Source organism: Bos grunniens, chromosome 19 (assembly GCF_055505025.1).
Source record: "Bos grunniens cultivar Pamir isolate PY7600 chromosome 19, Bosgru_T2T1.0, whole genome shotgun sequence".
NCBI lineage: Eukaryota > Metazoa > Chordata > Mammalia > Artiodactyla > Bovidae > Bos > Bos grunniens.
This window is the reverse complement of record NC_141183.1, coordinates 66,161,778-66,183,667: the sequence shown is the minus strand read 5'-3', so window position 1 is coordinate 66,183,667 and position 21,890 is coordinate 66,161,778.

Sequence of the window (21,890 nt, the reverse complement as noted above, 5' to 3'; positions counted from 1 at the left end):
GGATTCATGCCTTCTCAGGCGCCTGTTAATCGCCAGCTGGGTCGCAGGATTCATGCCTTCTCCGCTGCTTGATTCTTGCCTGCTGAGGCACATGATCCGTGCGGGAGAGCTACCTGATCAGCACATGAGCAGTCACATGATCAGTGCCTCTCAGTCACCTGATCACTGCATGACAGCCACGTGATCAGTGGCTGCTGAGTTACGTGATTAGCGCCTGCTCATCTGCTTGATAATCGCCAGCTGGGCCGCAGGATTCATGCCTGTTCATCTGCCTGATAATCGCCAGCTGGGCCGCAGGATTCATGCCTGCTCAGCTGCCTGATAATCGCCAGGTGGGCCTCAGGATTCATGCCTGCTCAGTTGCCTGATAATAGCCAGCTGGGCCGCAGGATTCATACCTGCTGAGCTGCCTGATAATCGCCAGGTGGGCCGCAGGATTCATGCCTTCTCAGGCGCCTGGTAATCGCGAGCGGGGCCGTAGGATTCATGCCTGCTCATCTGCTTGGTAATCGCCAGCAGGGCCGCAGGATTCATGCCTTATCAGGCGCCTGATAATCGCCAGCTGGGCCGCAGGATTCATGCCTTCTCATCTCCTTGATAATCGCCAGCTGGGCCGCAGGATTCATGCCTGATCATCTGCTTGATAATGACCAGCTGGGCCGCAGGATTCATGCCTGCTCAGCTGCCTGATAATCGCCAGGTGGGCCGCAGGATTCATGCCTGCTCAGTTGCCTGATAATCGCCAGCTGGGCCGCAGGATTCATGCCTGCTCAGCTGCCTGATAATCGCCAGGTGGGCCGCAGGATTCATGCCTGCTCAGTTGCCTGATAATCGCCAGCTGGGCCGCAGGATTCATGCCTTCTCAGCTGCCTGATAATCACCAGCTGGGCCGCAGGATTCATGCCTGCTCATCTGCTTGATAATCGCCAGCTGGGCCGCAGGATTCATGCCTGCTCAGGCGCCTGTTAATCGCCAGCTGGGCCGCAGGATTCATGCCTTCTCCGCTGCTTGATTGTTGCCTGCTGAGGCACATGATCGGTGCGGGAGAGCTACCTGATCAGCACATGAGCAGTCACATGATCAGCACCTCTCAGTCACCTGATCACTGCATGACAGCCACGTGATCAGTGCTTGCTGAGTCACGTGATTAGCGCCTGTTCATCTGCTTGATAATCGCCAGCTGGGCCGCAGGATTCATTCCTGCTCAGCTGCTTGATAATCGTCAGCTGAGCCGTAGGTTTCATGCCTGCTCAGGTGCCTGATAATCGCCAGCTGGGCCGCAGGATTCATGCCTGCTCATCTCCTTGATAATCGCCAGCTGGGCCGCAGGATTCATGCCTGCTCAGCTGCCTGATAATCGCCCACTGGGCCGCAGGATTCATGCCTGCTCCGCTGCTTGATTCTTGCCTGCTGAGGCACATGATCCGTGCAGGAGAGCTACCTGATCAGCACATGAGCAGTCACATGATCAGCGCCTCTCAGTCACCTGATCACTGCATGACAGCCACGCGATCAGTGCCTGCTGAGTTACGTGATTAGCGCCTGCTCATCTGCTTGATAATCGCCAGCTGGGCCGCAGGATTCATGCCTTCTCAGCTGCTTGATTATCGCCAGCTGGGCCGCAGGATTCATGCCTGCTCATCTGCTTGATAATCGCCAGCTGGGCCGCAGGATTCATGCCTGCTCAGGTGCCTGATAATCGCCAGCTGGGCCGCAGGATTCATGCCTGCTCAGCTGCCTGATAATCGCCAGCAGGGCCACAGGATTCATGCCTTCTCAGGCGCCTGATAATCGCAAGCTGGGCCGCAGGATTCATGCCTGCTCATCTGCTTGGTAATCGCCAGCTGGGCCGCAGGATTCATACCTTCTCAGGCGCCTGAAAATCGCCAGCTGGGCCGCAGGATTCATGCCTTCTCAGGCGCCTGTTAATCGCCAGCTGGGTCGCAGGATTCATGCCTTCTCCGCTGCTTGATTCTTGCCTGCTGAGGCACATGATCCGTGCGGGAGAGCTACCTGATCAGCACATGAGCAGTCACATGATCAGTGCCTCTCAGTCACCTGATCACTGCATGACAGCCACGTGATCAGTGCCTGCTGAGTTACGTGATTAGCGCCTGCTTATCTGCTTGATAATCGCCAGCTGGGCCGCAGGATTCATGCCTGTTCATCTGCTTGATAATCGCCAGCTGGGCCGCAGGATTCATGCCTGCTCAGCTGCTTGGTAATCGCCAGCTGGGCCGCAGGATTCATGCCTTCTCACCCGCCTGATAATCGCCAGCTGGGCCGCAGGATTCATGCCTGCTCAGGCGCCTGTTAATCGCCAGCTGGGCCGCAGGATTCATGCCTTCTCCGCTGCTTGATGGTTGCCTGCTGAGGCACATGATCCGTGCGGGAGAGCTACCTGATCAGCACATGAGCAGTCACATGATCAGCACCTCTCAGTCACCTGATCACTGCATGACAGCCACGCGATCAGTGCCTGCTGAGCTACGTGATTAGCGCCTGCTCATCTGCTTGATAATCGCCAGCTGGGCCGCAGGATTCATGCCTTCTCAGGCGCCTGGTAATCGCGAGCGGGGCCGTAGGATTCATGCCTGCTCATCTGCTTGGTAATCGCCAGCTGGGCCGCAGGATTCATGCCTGCTCAGCTGCCTGATAATCGCCAGCAGGGCCACAGGATTCATGCCTTCTCAGGCGCCTGATAATCGCGAGCTGGGCCGCAGGATTCATGCCTGCTCATCTGCTTGGTAATCGCCAGCTGGGCCGCAGGATTCATGCCTTCTCAGGCGCCTGTTAATCGCCAGCTGGGTCGCAGGATTCATGCCTTCTCCGCTGCTTGATTCTTGCCTGCTGAGGCACATGATCCGTGCGGGAGAGCTACCTGATCAGCACATGAGCAGTCACATGATCAGTGCCTCTCAGTCACCTGATCACTGCATGACAGCCACGTGATCAGTGGCTGCTGAGTTACGTGATTAGCGCCTGCTCATCTGCTTGATAATCGCCAGCTGGGCCGCAGGATTCATGCCTGTTCATCTGCCTGATAATCGCCAGCTGGGCCGCAGGATTCATGCCTGCTCAGCTGCCTGATAATCGCCAGGTGGGCCTCAGGATTCATGCCTGCTCAGTTGCCTGATAATAGCCAGCTGGGCCGCAGGATTCATACCTGCTGAGCTGCCTGATAATCGCCAGGTGGGCCGCAGGATTCATGCCTTCTCAGGCGCCTGGTAATCGCGAGCGGGGCCGTAGGATTCATGCCTGCTCATCTGCTTGGTAATCGCCAGCAGGGCCGCAGGATTCATGCCTTCTCAGGCGCCTGATAATCGCCAGCTGGGCCGCAGGATTCATGCCTTCTCATCTCCTTGATAATCGCCAGCTGGGCCGCAGGATTCATGCCTGCTCATCTGCTTGATAATGACCAGCTGGGCCGCAGGATTCATGCCTGCTCAGCTGCCTGATAATCGCCAGGTGGGCCGCAGGATTCATGCCTGCTCAGTTGCCTGATAATCGCCAGCTGGGCCGCAGGATTCATGCCTGCTCAGCTGCCTGATAATCGCCAGGTGGGCCGCAGGATTCATGCCTGCTCAGTTGCCTGATAATCGCCAGCTGGGCCGCAGGATTCATGCCTTCTCAGCTGCCTGATAATCACCAGCTGGGCCGCAGGATTCATGCCTGCTCATCTGCTTGATAATCGCCAGCTGGGCCGCAGGATTCATGCCTGCTCAGGCGCCTGTTAATCGCCAGCTGGGCCGCAGGATTCATGCCTTCTCCGCTGCTTGATTGTTGCCTGCTGAGGCACATGATCGGTGCGGGAGAGCTACCTGATCAGCACATGAGCAGTCACATGATCAGCACCTCTCAGTCACCTGATCACTGCATGACAGCCACGTGATCAGTGCCTGCTGAGTCACGTGATTAGCGCCTGTTCATCTGCTTGATAATCGCCAGCTGGGCCGCAGGATTCATGCCTTCTCAGCTGCTTGATTATCGCCAGCTGGGCCGCAGGATTCATGCCTGCTCATCTGCTTGATAATTGCCAGCTGGGCCGCAGGATTCATGCCTGCTCATCTGCTTGATAATGACCAGCTGGGCCGCAGGATTCATGCCTGCTCAGCTGCCTGATAATCGCCAGGTGGGCCGCAGGATTCATGCCTGCTCATCTCGTTGATAATCGCCAGCTGGGCCGCAGGATTCATGCCTGCTCCGCTGCTTGATTCTTGCCTGCTGAGGCACATGATCCGTGCAGGAGAGCTACCTGATCACACATGAGCAGTCACATGATCAGCGCCTCTCAGTCACCTGATCACTGCATGACAGCCACGTGATCAGTGCCTGCTGAGTCACGTGATTAGCGCCTGCTCATCTGCTTGATAATCGCCAGCTGGGCCGCAGGATTCATGCCTGCTCAGGTGCCTGATAATCGCCAGCTGGGCCGCAGGATTCATGCCTTCTCAGCTGCCTGATAATCACCAGCTGGGCCGTAGGATTCATGCCTGCTCAGCTGCGTGATAATCGCCAGGTGGGCCGCAAGATTCATGCCTGCTCAGCTGCCTGATAATCGCCAGGTGGGCCGCAGGATTCATGCCTTCTCAGCTGCTTGATTATCGCCAGCTGGGCCGCAGGATTCATGCCTGCTCAGCTGCCTGATAATCGCCAGCAGGGCCGCAGGATTCATGCCTTCTCAGGCGCCTGGTAATCGCGAGCTGGGCCGCAGGATTCATGCCTGCTCATCTCCTTGATAATCGCCAGCTGGGCCGCAGGATTCATGCCTGCTCATCTGCTTGATAATCGCCAGCTGGGCCGCAGGATTCATGCCTGCTCAGCTGCCTGATAATCGCCAGGTGGGCCGCAGGATTCATGCCTGCTCAGCTGCCTGATAATCGCCAGCAGGGCCACAGGATTCATGCCTTCTCAGGCGCCTGATAATCACCAGCTGGGCCGCAGGATTCATGCCTGCTCATCTGCTTGATAATGACCAGCTGGGCCGCAGGATTCATGCCTTCTCAGCTGCTTGGTAATCGCCAGCTGGGCCGCAGGATTCATGCCTGCTCATCTGCTTGATAATCGCCAGCCTGGCCGCAGGATTCATGCCTGCTCAGGCGCCTGTTAATCGCCAGCTGGGCCGCAGGATTCATGCCTTCTCCGCTGCTTGATTGTTGCCTGCTGAGGCACATGATCCGTGCGGGAGAGCTACCTGATCAGCACATGAGCAGTCACATGATCAGCACCTCTCAGTCACCTGATCACTGCATGACAGCCACGTGATCAGTGCCTGCTGAGTCACGTGATTAGCGCCTGTTCATCTGCTTGATAATCGCCAGCTGGGCCGCAGGATTCATGCCTTCTCAGCTGCTTGATTATCGCCAGCTGGGCCGCAGGATTCATGCCTGCTCATCTGCTTGATAATGACCAGCTGGGCCGCAGGATTCATGCCTGCTCAGCTGCCTGATAATCGCCAGGTGGGCCGCAGGATTCATGCCTGCTCATCTCGTTGATAATCGCCAGCTGGGCCGCAGGATTCATGCCTGCTCCGCTGCTTGATTCTTGCCTGCTGAGGCACATGATCCGTGCAGGAGAGCTACCTGATCACACATGAGCAGTCACATGATCAGCGCCTCTCAGTCACCTGATCACTGCATGACAGCCACGTGATCAGTGCCTGCTGAGTCACGTGATTAGCGCCTGCTCATCTGCTTGATAATCGCCAGCTGGGCCGCAGGATTCATGCCTGCTCAGGTGCCTGATAATCGCCAGCTGGGCCGCAGGATTCATGCCTTCTCAGCTGCCTGATAATCACCAGCTGGGCCGTAGGATTCATGCCTGCTCAGCTGCCTGATAATCGCCAGGTGGGCCGCAAGATTCATGCCTGCTCAGCTGCCTGATAATCGCCAGGTGGGCCGCAGGATTCATGCCTTCTCAGCTGCTTGATTATCGCCAGCTGGGCCGCAGGATTCATGCCTGCTCAGCTGCCTGATAATCGCCAGCAGGGCCGCAGGATTCATGCCTTCTCAGGCGCCTGGTAATCGCGAGCTGGGCCGCAGGATTCATGCCTGCTCATCTCCTTGATAATCGCCAGCTGGGCCGCAGGATTCATGCCTGCTCATCTGCTTGATAATCGCCAGCTGGGCCGCAGGATTCATGCCTGCTCAGCTGCCTGATAATCGCCAGGTGGGCCGCAGGATTCATGCCTGCTCAGCTGCCTGATAATCGCCAGCAGGGCCACAGGATTCATGCCTTCTCAGGCGCCTGATAATCACCAGCTGGGCCGCAGGATTCATGCCTGCTCATCTGCTTGATAATGACCAGCTGGGCCGCAGGATTCATGCCTTCTCAGGCGCCTGATAATCGCCAGCTGGGCCGCAGGATTCATGCCTGCTCATCTGCTTGGTAATCGCCAGCTGGGAAGCAGGATTCATGCCTGCTCATCTGTTTGATAATCGCCAGCTGGGTCGCATGATTCATGCCTGCTGAGGCACATGATCCGTGCGGGAGAGCTACCTGATCAGCACATGAGCAGTCACATGATCAGCGCCTCTCAGTCACCTGATCACTGCATGACAGCCACGTGATCAGTGCCTGCTGAGTCACGTGATTAGCGCCTGCTTATCTGCTTGATAATCGCCAGCTGGGCCGCAGGATTCATGCCTTCTCAGCTGCTTGATTATCACCAGCTGGGCCGCAGGATTCATGCCTGCTCAGCTGCTTGATAATCGTCAGCTGAGCCGTAGGTTTCATGCCTGCTCAGGTGCCTGATAATCGCCAGCTGGGCCGCAGGATTCATGCCTGCTCATCTCCTTGATAATCGCCAGCTGGGCCGCAGGATTCATGCCTGCTCAGCTGCCTGATAATCGCCCACTGGGCCGCAGGATTCATGCCTGCTCCGCTGCTTGATTCTTGCCTGCTGAGGCACATGATCCGTGCAGGAGAGCTACCTGATCAGCACATGAGCAGTCACATGATCAGCGCCTCTCAGTCACCTGATCACTGCATGACAGCCACGCGATCAGTGCCTGCTGAGTTACGTGATTAGCGCCTGCTCATCTGCTTGATAATCGCCAGCTGGGCCGCAGGATTCATGCCTTCTCAGCTGCTTGATTATCGCCAGCTGGGCCGCAGGATTCATGCCTGCTCATCTGCTTGATAATCGCCAGCTGGGCCACAGGATTCATGCCTGCTCAGGTGCCTGATAATCGCCAGCTGGGCCGCAGGATTCATGCCTGCTCAGCTGCCTGATAATCGCCAGCAGGGCCACAGGATTCATGCCTTCTCAGGCGCCTGATAATCGCAAGCTGGGCCGCAGGATTCATGCCTGCTCATCTGCTTGGTAATCGCCAGCTGGGCCGCAGGATTCATACCTTCTCAGGCGCCTGAAAATCGCCAGCTGGGCCGCAGGATTCATGCCTTCTCAGGCGCCTGTTAATCGCCAGCTGGGTCGCAGGATTCATGCCTTCTCCGCTGCTTGATTCTTGCCTGCTGAGGCACATGATCCGTGCGGGAGAGCTACCTGATCAGCACATGAGCAGTCACATGATCAGTGCCTCTCAGTCACCTGATCACTGCATGACAGCCACGTGATCAGTGCCTGCTGAGTTACGTGATTAGCGCCTGCTTATCTGCTTGATAATCGCCAGCTGGGCCGCAGGATTCATGCCTGCTCATCTCCTTGATAATCGCCAGCTGGGCCGCAGGATTCATGCCTGCTCAGCTGCCTGATAATCGCCCACTGGGCCGCAGGATTCATGCCTGCTCCGCTGCTTGATTCTTGCCTGCTGAGGCACATGATCCGTGCAGGAGAGCTACCTGATCAGCACATGAGCAGTCACATGATCAGCGCCTCTCAGTCACCTGATCACTGCATGACAGCCACGCGATCAGTGCCTGCTGAGTTACGTGATTAGCGCCTGCTCATCTGCTTGATAATCGCCAGCTGGGCCGCAGGATTCATGCCTTCTCAGCTGCTTGATTATCGCCAGCTGGGCCGCAGGATTCATGCCTGCTCATCTGCTTGATAATCGCCAGCTGGGCCGCAGGATTCATGCCTGCTCAGGTGCCTGATAATCGCCAGCTGGGCCGCAGGATTCATGCCTGCTCAGCTGCCTGATAATCGCCAGCAGGGCCACAGGATTCATGCCTTCTCAGGCGCCTGATAATCGCAAGCTGGGCCGCAGGATTCATGCCTGCTCATCTGCTTGGTAATCGCCAGCTGGGCCGCAGGATTCATACCTTCTCAGGCGCCTGAAAATCGCCAGCTGGGCCGCAGGATTCATGCCTTCTCAGGCGCCTGTTAATCGCCAGCTGGGTCGCAGGATTCATGCCTTCTCCGCTGCTTGATTCTTGCCTGCTGAGGCACATGATCCGTGCGGGAGAGCTACCTGATCAGCACATGAGCAGTCACATGATCAGTGCCTCTCAGTCACCTGATCACTGCATGACAGCCACGTGATCAGTGCCTGCTGAGTTACGTGATTAGCGCCTGCTTATCTGCTTGATAATCGCCAGCTGGGCCGCAGGATTCATGCCTGTTCATCTGCTTGATAATCGCCAGCTGGGCCGCAGGATTCATGCCTGCTCAGCTGCTTGGTAATCGCCAGCTGGGCCGCAGGATTCATGCCTTCTCACCCGCCTGATAATCGCCAGCTGGGCCGCAGGATTCATGCCTGCTCAGGCGCCTGTTAATCGCCAGCTGGGCCGCAGGATTCATGCCTTCTCCGCTGCTTGATGGTTGCCTGCTGAGGCACATGATCCGTGCGGGAGAGCTACCTGATCAGCACATGAGCAGTCACATGATCAGCACCTCTCAGTCACCTGATCACTGCATGACAGCCACGCGATCAGTGCCTGCTGAGTTACGTGATTAGCGCCTGCTCATCTGCTTGATAATCGCCAGCTGGGCCGCAGGATTCATGCCTTCTCAGGCGCCTGGTAATCGCGAGCGGGGCCGTAGGATTCATGCCTGCTCATCTGCTTGGTAATCGCCAGCTGGGCCGCAGGATTCATGCCTGCTCAGCTGCCTGATAATCGCCAGCAGGGCCACAGGATTCATGCCTTCTCAGGCGCCTGATAATCGCGAGCTGGGCCGCAGGATTCATGCCTGCTCATCTGCTTGGTAATCGCCAGCTGGGCCGCAGGATTCATGCCTTCTCAGGCGCCTGTTAATCGCCAGCTGGGTCGCAGGATTCATGCCTTCTCCGCTGCTTGATTCTTGCCTGCTGAGGCACATGATCCGTGCGGGAGAGCTACCTGATCAGCACATGAGCAGTCACATGATCAGTGCCTCTCAGTCACCTGATCACTGCATGACAGCCACGTGATCAGTGGCTGCTGAGTTACGTGATTAGCGCCTGCTCATCTGCTTGATAATCGCCAGCTGGGCCGCAGGATTCATGCCTGTTCATCTGCCTGATAATCGCCAGCTGGGCCGCAGGATTCATGCCTGCTCAGCTGCCTGATAATCGCCAGGTGGGCCTCAGGATTCATGCCTGCTCAGTTGCCTGATAATAGCCAGCTGGGCCGCAGGATTCATACCTGCTGAGCTGCCTGATAATCGCCAGGTGGGCCGCAGGATTCATGCCTTCTCAGGCGCCTGGTAATCGCGAGCGGGGCCGTAGGATTCATGCCTGCTCATCTGCTTGGTAATCGCCAGCAGGGCCGCAGGATTCATGCCTTCTCAGGCGCCTGATAATCGCCAGCTGGGCCGCAGGATTCATGCCTTCTCATCTCCTTGATAATCGCCAGCTGGGCCGCAGGATTCATGCCTGCTCATCTGCTTGATAATGACCAGCTGGGCCGCAGGATTCATGCCTGCTCAGCTGCCTGATAATCGCCAGGTGGGCCGCAGGATTCATGCCTGCTCAGTTGCCTGATAATCGCCAGCTGGGCCGCAGGATTCATGCCTGCTCAGCTGCCTGATAATCGCCAGGTGGGCCGCAGGATTCATGCCTGCTCAGTTGCCTGATAATCGCCAGCTGGGCCGCAGGATTCATGCCTTCTCAGCTGCCTGATAATCACCAGCTGGGCCGCAGGATTCATGCCTGCTCATCTGCTTGATAATCGCCAGCTGGGCCGCAGGATTCATGCCTGCTCAGGCGCCTGTTAATCGCCAGCTGGGCCGCAGGATTCATGCCTTCTCCGCTGCTTGATTGTTGCCTGCTGAGGCACATGATCGGTGCGGGAGAGCTACCTGATCAGCACATGAGCAGTCACATGATCAGCACCTCTCAGTCACCTGATCACTGCATGACAGCCACGTGATCAGTGCCTGCTGAGTCACGTGATTAGCGCCTGTTCATCTGCTTGATAATCGCCAGCTGGGCCGCAGGATTCATGCCTTCTCAGCTGCTTGATTATCGCCAGCTGGGCCGCAGGATTCATGCCTGCTCTTGTGCTTGATAATTGCCAGCTGGGCCGCAGGATTCATGCCTGCTCATCTGCTTGATAATGACCAGCTGGGCCGCAGGATTCATGCCTGCTCAGCTGCCTGATAATCGCCAGGTGGGCCGCAGGATTCATGCCTGCTCATCTCGTTGATAATCGCCAGCTGGGCCGCAGGATTCATGCCTGCTCCGCTGCTTGATTCTTGCCTGCTGAGGCACATGATCCGTGCAGGAGAGCTACCTGATCACACATGAGCAGTCACATGATCAGCGCCTCTCAGTCACCTGATCACTGCATGACAGCCACGTGATCAGTGCCTGCTGAGTCACGTGATTAGCGCCTGCTCATCTGCTTGATAATCGCCAGCTGGGCCGCAGGATTCATGCCTGCTCAGGTGCCTGATAATCGCCAGCTGGGCCGCAGGATTCATGCCTTCTCAGCTGCCTGATAATCACCAGCTGGGCCGTAGGATTCATGCCTGCTCAGCTGCCTGATAATCGCCAGGTGGGCCGCAAGATTCATGCCTGCTCAGCTGCCTGATAATCGCCAGGTGGGCCGCAGGATTCATGCCTTCTCAGCTGCTTGATTATCGCCAGCTGGGCCGCAGGATTCATGCCTGCTCAGCTGCCTGATAATCGCCAGCAGGGCCGCAGGATTCATGCCTTCTCAGGCGCCTGGTAATCGCGAGCTGGGCCGCAGGATTCATGCCTGCTCATCTCCTTGATAATCGCCAGCTGGGCCGCAGGATTCATGCCTGCTCATCTGCTTGATAATCGCCAGCTGGGCCGCAGGATTCATGCCTGCTCAGCTGCCTGATAATCGCCAGGTGGGCCGCAGGATTCATGCCTGCTCAGCTGCCTGATAATCGCCAGCAGGGCCACAGGATTCATGCCTTCTCAGGCGCCTGATAATCACCAGCTGGGCCGCAGGATTCATGCCTGCTCATCTGCTTGATAATGACCAGCTGGGCCGCATGATTCATGCCTTCTCAGGCGCCTGATAATCGCCAGCTGGGCCGCAGGATTCATGCCTGCTCATCTGCTTGGTAATCGCCAGCTGGGCCGCAGGATTCATGCCTGCTCATCTGCTTGATAATCGCCAGCTGGGTCGCATGATTCATGCCTGCTGAGGCACATGATCCGTGCGGGAGAGCTACCTGATCAGCACATGAGCAGTCACATGATCAGCGCCTCTCAGTCACCTGATCACTGCATGACAGCCACGTGATCAGTGCCTGCTGAGTCACGTGATTAGCGCCTGCTTATCTGCTTGATAATCGCCAGCTGGGCCGCAGGATTCATGCCTTCTCAGCTGCTTGATTATCACCAGCTGGGCCGCAGGATTCATGCCTGCTCAGCTGCTTGATAATCGTCAGCTGAGCCGTAGGTTTCATGCCTGCTCAGGTGTCTGATAATCGCCAGCTGGGCCGCAGGATTCATGCCTGCTCATCTCCTTGATAATCGCCAGCTGGGCCGCAGGATTCATGCCTGCTCAGTTGCCTGATAATCGCCCACTGGGCCGCAGGATTCATGCCTGCTCCGCTGCTTGATTCTTGCCTGCTGAGGCACATGATCCGTGCAGGAGAGCTACCTGATCAGCACATGAGCAGTCACATGATCAGTGCCTCTCAGTCACCTGATCACTGCATGACAGCCACGTGATCAGTGCCTGCTGAGTTACGTGATTAGCGCCTGCTTATCTGCTTGATAATCGCCAGCTGGGCCGCAGGATTCATGCCTGCTCATCTCCTTGATAATCGCCAGCTGGGCCGCAGGATTCATGCCTTCTCAGGCGCCTGTTAATCGCCAGCTGGGTCGCAGGATTCATGCCTTCTCCGCTGCTTGATTCTTGCCTGCTGAGGCACATGATCCGTGCGGGAGAGCTACCTGATCAGCACATGAGCAGTCACATGATCAGTGCCTCTCAGTCACCTGATCACTGCATGACAGCCACGTGATCAGTGCCTGCTGAGTTACGTGATTAGCGCCTGCTTATCTGCTTGATAATCGCCAGCTGGGCCGCAGGATTCATGCCTGCTCATCTCCTTGATAATCGCCAGCTGGGCCGCAGGATTCATGCCTGCTCAGCTGCCTGATAATCGCCCACTGGGCCGCAGGATTCATGCCTGCTCCGCTGCTTGATTCTTGCCTGCTGAGGCACATGATCCGTGCAGGAGAGCTACCTGATCAGCACATGAGCAGTCACATGATCAGCGCCTCTCAGTCACCTGATCACTGCATGACAGCCACGCGATCAGTGCCTGCTGAGTTACGTGATTAGCGCCTGCTCATCTGCTTGATAATCGCCAGCTGGGCCGCAGGATTCATGCCTTCTCAGCTGCTTGATTATCGCCAGCTGGGCCGCAGGATTCATGCCTGCTCATCTGCTTGATAATCGCCAGCTGGGCCGCAGGATTCATGCCTGCTCAGGTGCCTGATAATCGCCAGCTGGGCCGCAGGATTCATGCCTGCTCAGCTGCCTGATAATCGCCAGCAGGGCCACAGGATTCATGCCTTCTCAGGCGCCTGATAATCGCAAGCTGGGCCGCAGGATTCATGCCTGCTCATCTGCTTGGTAATCGCCAGCTGGGCCGCAGGATTCATACCTTCTCAGGCGCCTGAAAATCGCCAGCTGGGCCGCAGGATTCATGCCTTCTCAGGCGCCTGTTAATCGCCAGCTGGGTCGCAGGATTCATGCCTTCTCCGCTGCTTGATTCTTGCCTGCTGAGGCACATGATCCGTGCGGGAGAGCTACCTGATCAGCACATGAGCAGTCACATGATCAGTGCCTCTCAGTCACCTGATCACTGCATGACAGCCACGTGATCAGTGCCTGCTGAGTTACGTGATTAGCGCCTGCTTATCTGCTTGATAATCGCCAGCTGGGCCGCAGGATTCATGCCTGTTCATCTGCTTGATAATCGCCAGCTGGGCCGCAGGATTCATGCCTGCTCAGCTGCTTGGTAATCGCCAGCTGGGCCGCAGGATTCATGCCTTCTCACCCGCCTGATAATCGCCAGCTGGGCCGCAGGATTCATGCCTGCTCAGGCGCCTGTTAATCGCCAGCTGGGCCGCAGGATTCATGCCTTCTCCGCTGCTTGATGGTTGCCTGCTGAGGCACATGATCCGTGCGGGAGAGCTACCTGATCAGCACATGAGCAGTCACATGATCAGCACCTCTCAGTCACCTGATCACTGCATGACAGCCACGCGATCAGTGCCTGCTGAGTTACGTGATTAGCGCCTGCTCATCTGCTTGATAATCGCCAGCTGGGCCGCAGGATTCATGCCTTCTCAGGCGCCTGGTAATCGCGAGCGGGGCCGTAGGATTCATGCCTGCTCATCTGCTTGGTAATCGCCAGCTGGGCCGCAGGATTCATGCCTGCTCAGCTGCCTGATAATCGCCAGCAGGGCCACAGGATTCATGCCTTCTCAGGCGCCTGATAATCGCGAGCTGGGCCGCAGGATTCATGCCTGCTCATCTGCTTGGTAATCGCCAGCTGGGCCGCAGGATTCATGCCTTCTCAGGCGCCTGTTAATCGCCAGCTGGGTCGCAGGATTCATGCCTTCTCCGCTGCTTGATTCTTGCCTGCTGAGGCACATGATCCGTGCGGGAGAGCTACCTGATCAGCACATGAGCAGTCACATGATCAGTGCCTCTCAGTCACCTGATCACTGCATGACAGCCACGTGATCAGTGGCTGCTGAGTTACGTGATTAGCGCCTGCTCATCTGCTTGATAATCGCCAGCTGGGCCGCAGGATTCATGCCTGTTCATCTGCCTGATAATCGCCAGCTGGGCCGCAGGATTCATGCCTGCTCAGCTGCCTGATAATCGCCAGGTGGGCCTCAGGATTCATGCCTGCTCAGTTGCCTGATAATAGCCAGCTGGGCCGCAGGATTCATACCTGCTGAGCTGCCTGATAATCGCCAGGTGGGCCGCAGGATTCATGCCTTCTCAGGCGCCTGGTAATCGCGAGCGGGGCCGTAGGATTCATGCCTGCTCATCTGCTTGGTAATCGCCAGCAGGGCCGCAGGATTCATGCCTTCTCAGGCGCCTGATAATCGCCAGCTGGGCCGCAGGATTCATGCCTTCTCATCTCCTTGATAATCGCCAGCTGGGCCGCAGGATTCATGCCTGCTCATCTGCTTGATAATGACCAGCTGGGCCGCAGGATTCATGCCTGCTCAGCTGCCTGATAATCGCCAGGTGGGCCGCAGGATTCATGCCTGCTCAGTTGCCTGATAATCGCCAGCTGGGCCGCAGGATTCATGCCTGCTCAGCTGCCTGATAATCGCCAGGTGGGCCGCAGGATTCATGCCTGCTCAGTTGCCTGATAATCGCCAGCTGGGCCGCAGGATTCATGCCTTCTCAGCTGCCTGATAATCACCAGCTGGGCCGCAGGATTCATGCCTGCTCATCTGCTTGATAATCGCCAGCTGGGCCGCAGGATTCATGCCTGCTCAGGCGCCTGTTAATCGCCAGCTGGGCCGCAGGATTCATGCCTTCTCCGCTGCTTGATTGTTGCCTGCTGAGGCACATGATCGGTGCGGGAGAGCTACCTGATCAGCACATGAGCAGTCACATGATCAGCACCTCTCAGTCACCTGATCACTGCATGACAGCCACGTGATCAGTGCCTGCTGAGTCACGTGATTAGCGCCTGTTCATCTGCTTGATAATCGCCAGCTGGGCCGCAGGATTCATGCCTTCTCAGCTGCTTGATTATCGCCAGCTGGGCCGCAGGATTCATGCCTGCTCTTGTGCTTGATAATTGCCAGCTGGGCCGCAGGATTCATGCCTGCTCATCTCGTTGATAATCGCCAGCTGGGCCGCAGGATTCATGCCTGCTCCGCTGCTTGATTCTTGCCTGCTGAGGCACATGATCCGTGCAGGAGAGCTACCTGATCACACATGAGCAGTCACATGATCAGCGCCTCTCAGTCACCTGATCACTGCATGACAGCCACGTGATCAGTGCCTGCTGAGTCACGTGATTAGCGCCTGTTCATCTGCTTGATAATCGCCAGCTGGGCCGCAGGATTCATGCCTTCTCAGCTGCCTGATAATCACCAGCTGGGCCGCAGGATTCATGCCTGCTCAGCTGCCTGATAATCGCCAGGTGGGCCGCAGGATTCATGCCTGCTCATCTCGTTGATAATCGCCAGCTGGGCCGCAGGATTCATGCCTGCTCCGCTGCTTGATTCTTGCCTGCTGAGGCACATGATCCGTGCAGGAGAGCTACCTGATCACACATGAGCAGTCACATGATCAGCGCCTCTCAGTCACCTGATCACTGCATGACAGCCACGTGATCAGTGCCTGCTGAGTCACGTGATTAGCGCCTGCTCATCTGCTTGATAATCGCCAGCTGGGCCGCAGGATTCATGCCTGCTCAGGTGCCTGATAATCGCCAGCTGGGCCGCAGGATTCATGCCTTCTCAGCTGCCTGATAATCACCAGCTGGGCCGTAGGATTCATGCCTGCTCAGCTGCCTGATAATCGCCAGGTGGGCCGCAAGATTCATGCCTGCTCAGCTGCCTGATAATCGCCAGGTGGGCCGCAGGATTCATGCCTTCTCAGCTGCTTGATTATCGCCAGCTGGGCCGCAGGATTCATGCCTGCTCAGCTGCCTGATAATCGCCAGCAGGGCCGCAGGATTCATGCCTTCTCAGGCGCCTGGTAATCGCGAGCTGGGCCGCAGGATTCATGCCTGCTCATCTCCTTGATAATCGCCAGCTGGGCCGCAGGATTCATGCCTGCTCATCTGCTTGATAATCGCCAGCTGGGCCGCAGGATTCATGCCTGCTCAGCTGCCTGATAATCGCCAGGTGGGCCGCAGGATTCATGCCTGCTCAGCTGCCTGATAATCGCCAGCAGGGCCACAGGATTCATGCCTTCTCAGGCGCCTGATAATCACCAGCTGGGCCGCAGGATTCATGCCTGCTCATCTGCTTGATAATGACCAGCTGGGCCGCAGGATTCATGCCTTCTCAGGCGCCTGATAATCGCCAGCTGGGCCGCAGGATTCATGCCTGCTCATCTGCTTGGTAATCGCCAGCTGGGCCGCAGGATTCATGCCTGCTCATCTGCTTGATAATCGCCAGCTGGGTCGCATGATTCATGCCTGCTGAGGCACATGATCCGTGCGGGAGAGCTACCTGATCAGCACATGAGCAGTCACATGATCAGCGCCTCTCAGTCACCTGATCACTGCATGACAGCCACGTGATCAGTGCCTGCTGAGTCACGTGATTAGCGCCTGCTTATCTGCTTGATAATCGCCAGCTGGGCCGCAGGATTCATGCCTTCTCAGCTGCTTGATTATCACCAGCTGGGCCGCAGGATTCATGCCTGCTCAGCTGCTTGATAATCGTCAGCTGAGCCGTAGGTTTCATGCCTGCTCAGGTGTCTGATAATCGCCAGCTGGGCCGCAGGATTCATGCCTGCTCATCTCCTTGATAATCGCCAGCTGGGCCGCAGGATTCATGCCTGCTCAGTTGCCTGATAATCGCCCACTGGGCCGCAGGATTCATGCCTGCTCCGCTGCTTGATTCTTGCCTGCTGAGGCACATGATCCGTGCAGGAGAGCTACCTGATCAGCACATGAGCAGTCACATGATCAGCGCCTCTCAGTCACCTGATCACTGCATGACAGCCACGCGATCAGTGCCTGCTGAGTTACGTGATTAGCGCCTGCTCATCTGCTTGATAATCGCCAGCTGGGCCGCAGGATTCATGCCTTCTCAGCTGCTTGATTATCGCCAGCTGGGCCGCAGGATTCATGCCTGCTCATCTGCTTGATAATCGCCAGCTGGGCCGCAGGATTCATGCCTGCTCAGGTGCCTGATAATCGCCAGCTGGGCCGCAGGATTCATGCCTGCTCAGCTGCCTGATAATCGCCAGCAGGGCCACAGGATTCATGCCTTCTCAGGCGCCTGATAATCGCAAGCTGGGCCGCAGGATTCATGCCTGCTCATCTGCTTGGTAATCGCCAGCTGGGCCGCAGGATTCATACCTTCTCAGGCGCCTGAAAATCGCCAGCTGGGCCGCAGGATTCATGCCTGCTCAGGCGCCTGTTAATCGCCAGCTGGGCCGCAGGATTCATGCCTTCTCCGCTGCTTGATGGTTGCCTGCTGAGGCACATGATCCGTGCGGGAGAGCTACCTGATCAGCACATGAGCAGTCACATGATCAGCACCTCTCAGTCACCTGATCACTGCATGACAGCCACGCGATCAGTGCCTGCTGAGTTACGTGATTAGCGCCTGCTCATCTGCTTGATAATCGCCAGCTGGGCCGCAGGATTCATGCCTTCTCAGGCGCCTGGTAATCGCGAGCGGGGCCGTAGGATTCATGCCTGCTCATCTGCTTGGTAATCGCCAGCTGGGCCGCAGGATTCATGCCTGCTCAGCTGCCTGATAATCGCCAGCAGGGCCACAGGATTCATGCCTTCTCAGGCGCCTGATAATCGCGAGCTGGGCCGCAGGATTCATGCCTGCTCATCTGCTTGGTAATCGCCAGCTGGGCCGCAGGATTCATGCCTTCTCAGGCGCCTGTTAATCGCCAGCTGGGTCGCAGGATTCATGCCTTCTCCCCTGCTTGATTCTTGCCTGCTGAGGCACATGATCCGTGCGGGAGAGCTACCTGATCAGCACATGAGCAGTCACATGATCAGTGCCTCTCAGTCACCTGATCACTGCATGACAGCCACGTGATCAGTGCCTGCTGAGTTACGTGATTAGCGCCTGCTCATCTGCTTGATAATCGCCAGCTGGGCCGCAGGATTCATGCCTGTTCATCTGCCTGATAATCGCCAGCTGGGCCGCAGGATTCATGCCTGTTCAGCTGCCTGATAATCGCCAGGTGGGCCTCAGGATTCATGCCTGCTCAGTTGCCTGATAATAGCCAGCTGGGCCGCAGGATTCATACCTGCTGAGCTGCCTGATAATCGCCAGCTGGGCCGCAGGATTCATGCCTTCTCAGCTGCCTGATAATCACCAGCTGGGCCGCAGGATTCATGCCTGCTCATCTGCTTGATAATCGCCAGCTGGGCCGCAGGATTCATGCCTGCTCAGGCGCCTGTTAATCGCCAGCTGGGCCGCAGGATTCATGCCTTCTCCGCTGCTTGATTGTTGCCTGCTGAGGCACATGATCGGTGCGGGAGAGCTACCTGATCAGCACATGAGCAGTCACATGATCAGCACCTCTCAGTCACCTGATCACTGCATGACAGCCACGTGATCAGTGCCTGCTGAGTCACGTGATTAGCGCCTGTTCATCTGCTTGATAATCGCCAGCTGGGCCGCAGGATTCATGCCTTCTCAGCTGCTTGATTATCGCCAGCTGGGCCGCAGGATTCATGCCTGCTCATCTGCTTGATAATTGCCAGCTGGGCCGCAGGATTCATGCCTGCTCATCTGCTTGATAATGACCAGCTGGGCCGCAGGATTCATGCCTGCTCAGCTGCCTGATAATCGCCAGGTGGGCCGCAGGATTCATGCCTGCTCATCTCGTTGATAATCGCCAGCTGGGCCGCAGGATTCATGCCTGCTCCGCTGCTTGATTCTTGCCTGCTGAGGCACATGATCCGTGCAGGAGAGCTACCTGATCACACATGAGCAGTCACATGATCAGCGCCTCTCAGTCACCTGATCACTGCATGACAGCCACGTGATCAGTGCCTGCTGAGTCACGTGATTAGCGCCTGCTCATCTGCTTGATAATCGCCAGCTGGGCCGCAGGATTCATGCCTGCTCAGGTGCCTGATAATCGCCAGCTGGGCCGCAGGATTCATGCCTTCTCAGCTGCCTGATAATCACCAGCTGGGCCGTAGGATTCATGCCTGCTCAGCTGCCTGATAATCGCCAGGTGGGCCGCAAGATTCATGCCTGCTCAGCTGCCTGATAATCGCCAGGTGGGCCGCAGGATTCATGCCTTCTCAGCTGCTTGATTATCGCCAGCTGGGCCGCAGGATTCATGCCTGCTCAGCTGCCTGATAATCGCCAGCAGGGCCGCAGGATTCATGCCTTCTCAGGCGCCTGGTAATCGCGAGCTGGGCCGCAGGATTCATGCCTGCTCATCTCCTTGATAATCGCCAGCTGGGCCGCAGGATTCATGCCTGCTCATCTGCTTGATAATAGCCAGCTGGGCCGCAGGATTCATGCCTGCTCAGCTGCCTGATAATCGCCAGGTGGGCCGCAGGATTCATGCCTGCTCAGCTGCCTGATAATCGCCAGCAGGGCCACAGGATTCATGCCTTCTCAGGCGCCTGATAATCACCAGCTGGGCCGCAGGATTCATGCCTGCTCATCTGCTTGATAATGACCAGCTGGGCCGCAGGATTCATGCCTTCTCAGGCGCCTGATAATCGCCAGCTGGGCCGCAGGATTCATGCCTGCTCATCTGCTTGGTAATCGCCAGCTGGGAAGCAGGATTCATGCCTGCTCATCTGCTTGATAATCGCCAGCTGGGTCGCATGATTCATGCCTGCTGAGGCACATGATCCGTGCGGGAGAGCTACCTGATCAGCACATGAGCAGTCACATGATCAGCGCCTCTCAGTCACCTGATCACTGCATGACAGCCACGTGATCAGTGCCTGCTGAGTCACGTGATTAGCGCCTGCTTATCTGCTTGATAATCGCCAGCTGGGCCGCAGGATTCATGCCTTCTCAGCTGCTTGATTATCACCAGCTGGGCCGCAGGATTCATGCCTGCTCAGCTGCTTGATAATCGTCAGCTGAGCCGTAGGTTTCATGCCTGCTCAGGTGCCTGATAATCGCCAGCTGGGCCGCAGGATTCATGCCTGCTCATCTCCTTGATAATCGCCAGCTGGGCCGCAGGATTCATGCCTGCTCAGCTGCCTGATAATCGCCCACTGGGCCGCAGGATTCATGCCTGCTCCGCTGCTTGATTCTTGCCTGCTGAGGCACATGATCCGTGCAGGAGAGCTACCTGATCAGCACATGAGCAGTCACATGATCAGCGCCTCTCAGTCACCTGATCACTGCATGACAGCCACGCGATCAGTGCCTGCTGAGTTACGTGATTAGCGCCTGCTCATCTGCTTGATAATCGCCAGCTGGGCCGCAGGATTCATGCCTTCTCAGCTGCTTGATTATCGCCAGCTGGGCCGCAGGATTCATGCCTGCTCATCTGCTTGGTAATCGCCAGCTGGGCCGCAGGATTCATGCCTGCTCAGGTGCCTGATAATCGCCAGCTGGGCCGCAGGATTCATGCCTGCTCAGCTGCCTGATAATCGCCAGCAGGGCCACAGGATTCATGCCTTCTCAGGCGCCTGATAATCGCAAGCTGGGCCGCAGGATTCATGCCTGCTCATCTGCTTGGTAATCGCCAGCTGGGCCGCAGGATTCATACCTTCTCAGGCGCCTGAAAATCGCCACCTGGGCCGCAGGATTCATGCCTTCTCAGGCGCCTGTTAATCGCCAGCTGGGTCGCAGGATTCATGCCTTCTCCGCTGCTTGATTTTTGCCTGCTGAGGCACATGATCCGTGCGGGAGAGCTACCTGATCAGCACATGAGCAGTCACATGATCAGTGCCTCTCAGTCACCTGATCACTGCATGACAGCCACGTGATCAGTGCCTGCTGAGTTACGTGATTAGCGCCTGCTTATCTGCTTGATAATCGCCAGCTGGGCCGCAGGATTCATGCCTGTTCATCTGCTTGATAATCGCCAGCTGGGCCGCAGGATTCATGCCTGCTCAGCTGCTTGGTAATCGCCAGCTGGGCCGCAGGATTCATGCCTTCTCACCCGCCTGATAATCGCCAGCTGGGCCGCAGGATTCATGCCTGCTCAGGCGCCTGTTAATCGCCAGCTGGGCCGCAGGATTCATGACTTCTCCGCTGCTTGATGGTTGCCTGCTGAGGCACATGATCCGTGCGGGAGAGCTACCTGATCAGCACATGAGCAGTCACATGATCAGCACCTCTCAGTCACCTGATCACTGCATGACAGCCACGCGATCAGTGCCTGCTGAGTTACGTGATTAGCGCCTGCTCATCTGCTTGATAATCGCCAGCTGGGCCGCAGGATTCATGCCTTCTCAGGCGCCTGGTAATCGCGAGCGGGGCCGTAGGATTCATGCCTGCTCATCTGCTTGGTAATCGCCAGCTGGGTGGCAGGATTCATGCCTGCTCAGCTGCCTGATAATCGCCAGCAGGGCCACAGGATTCATGCCTTCTCAGGCGCCTGATAATCGCGAGCTGGGCCGCAGGATTCATGCCTGCTCATCTGCTTGGTAATCGCCAGCTGGGCCGCAGGATTCATGCCTTCTCAGGCGCCTGTTAATCGCCAGCTGGGTCGCAGGATTCATGCCTTCTCCGCTGCTGGATTCTTGCCTGCTGAGGCACATGATCCGTGCGGGAGAGCTACCTGATCAGCACATGAGCAGTCACATGATCAGTGCCTCTCAGTCACCTGATCACTGCATGACAGCCACGTGATCAGTGGCTGCTGAGTTACGTGATTAGCGCCTGCTCATCTGCTTGATA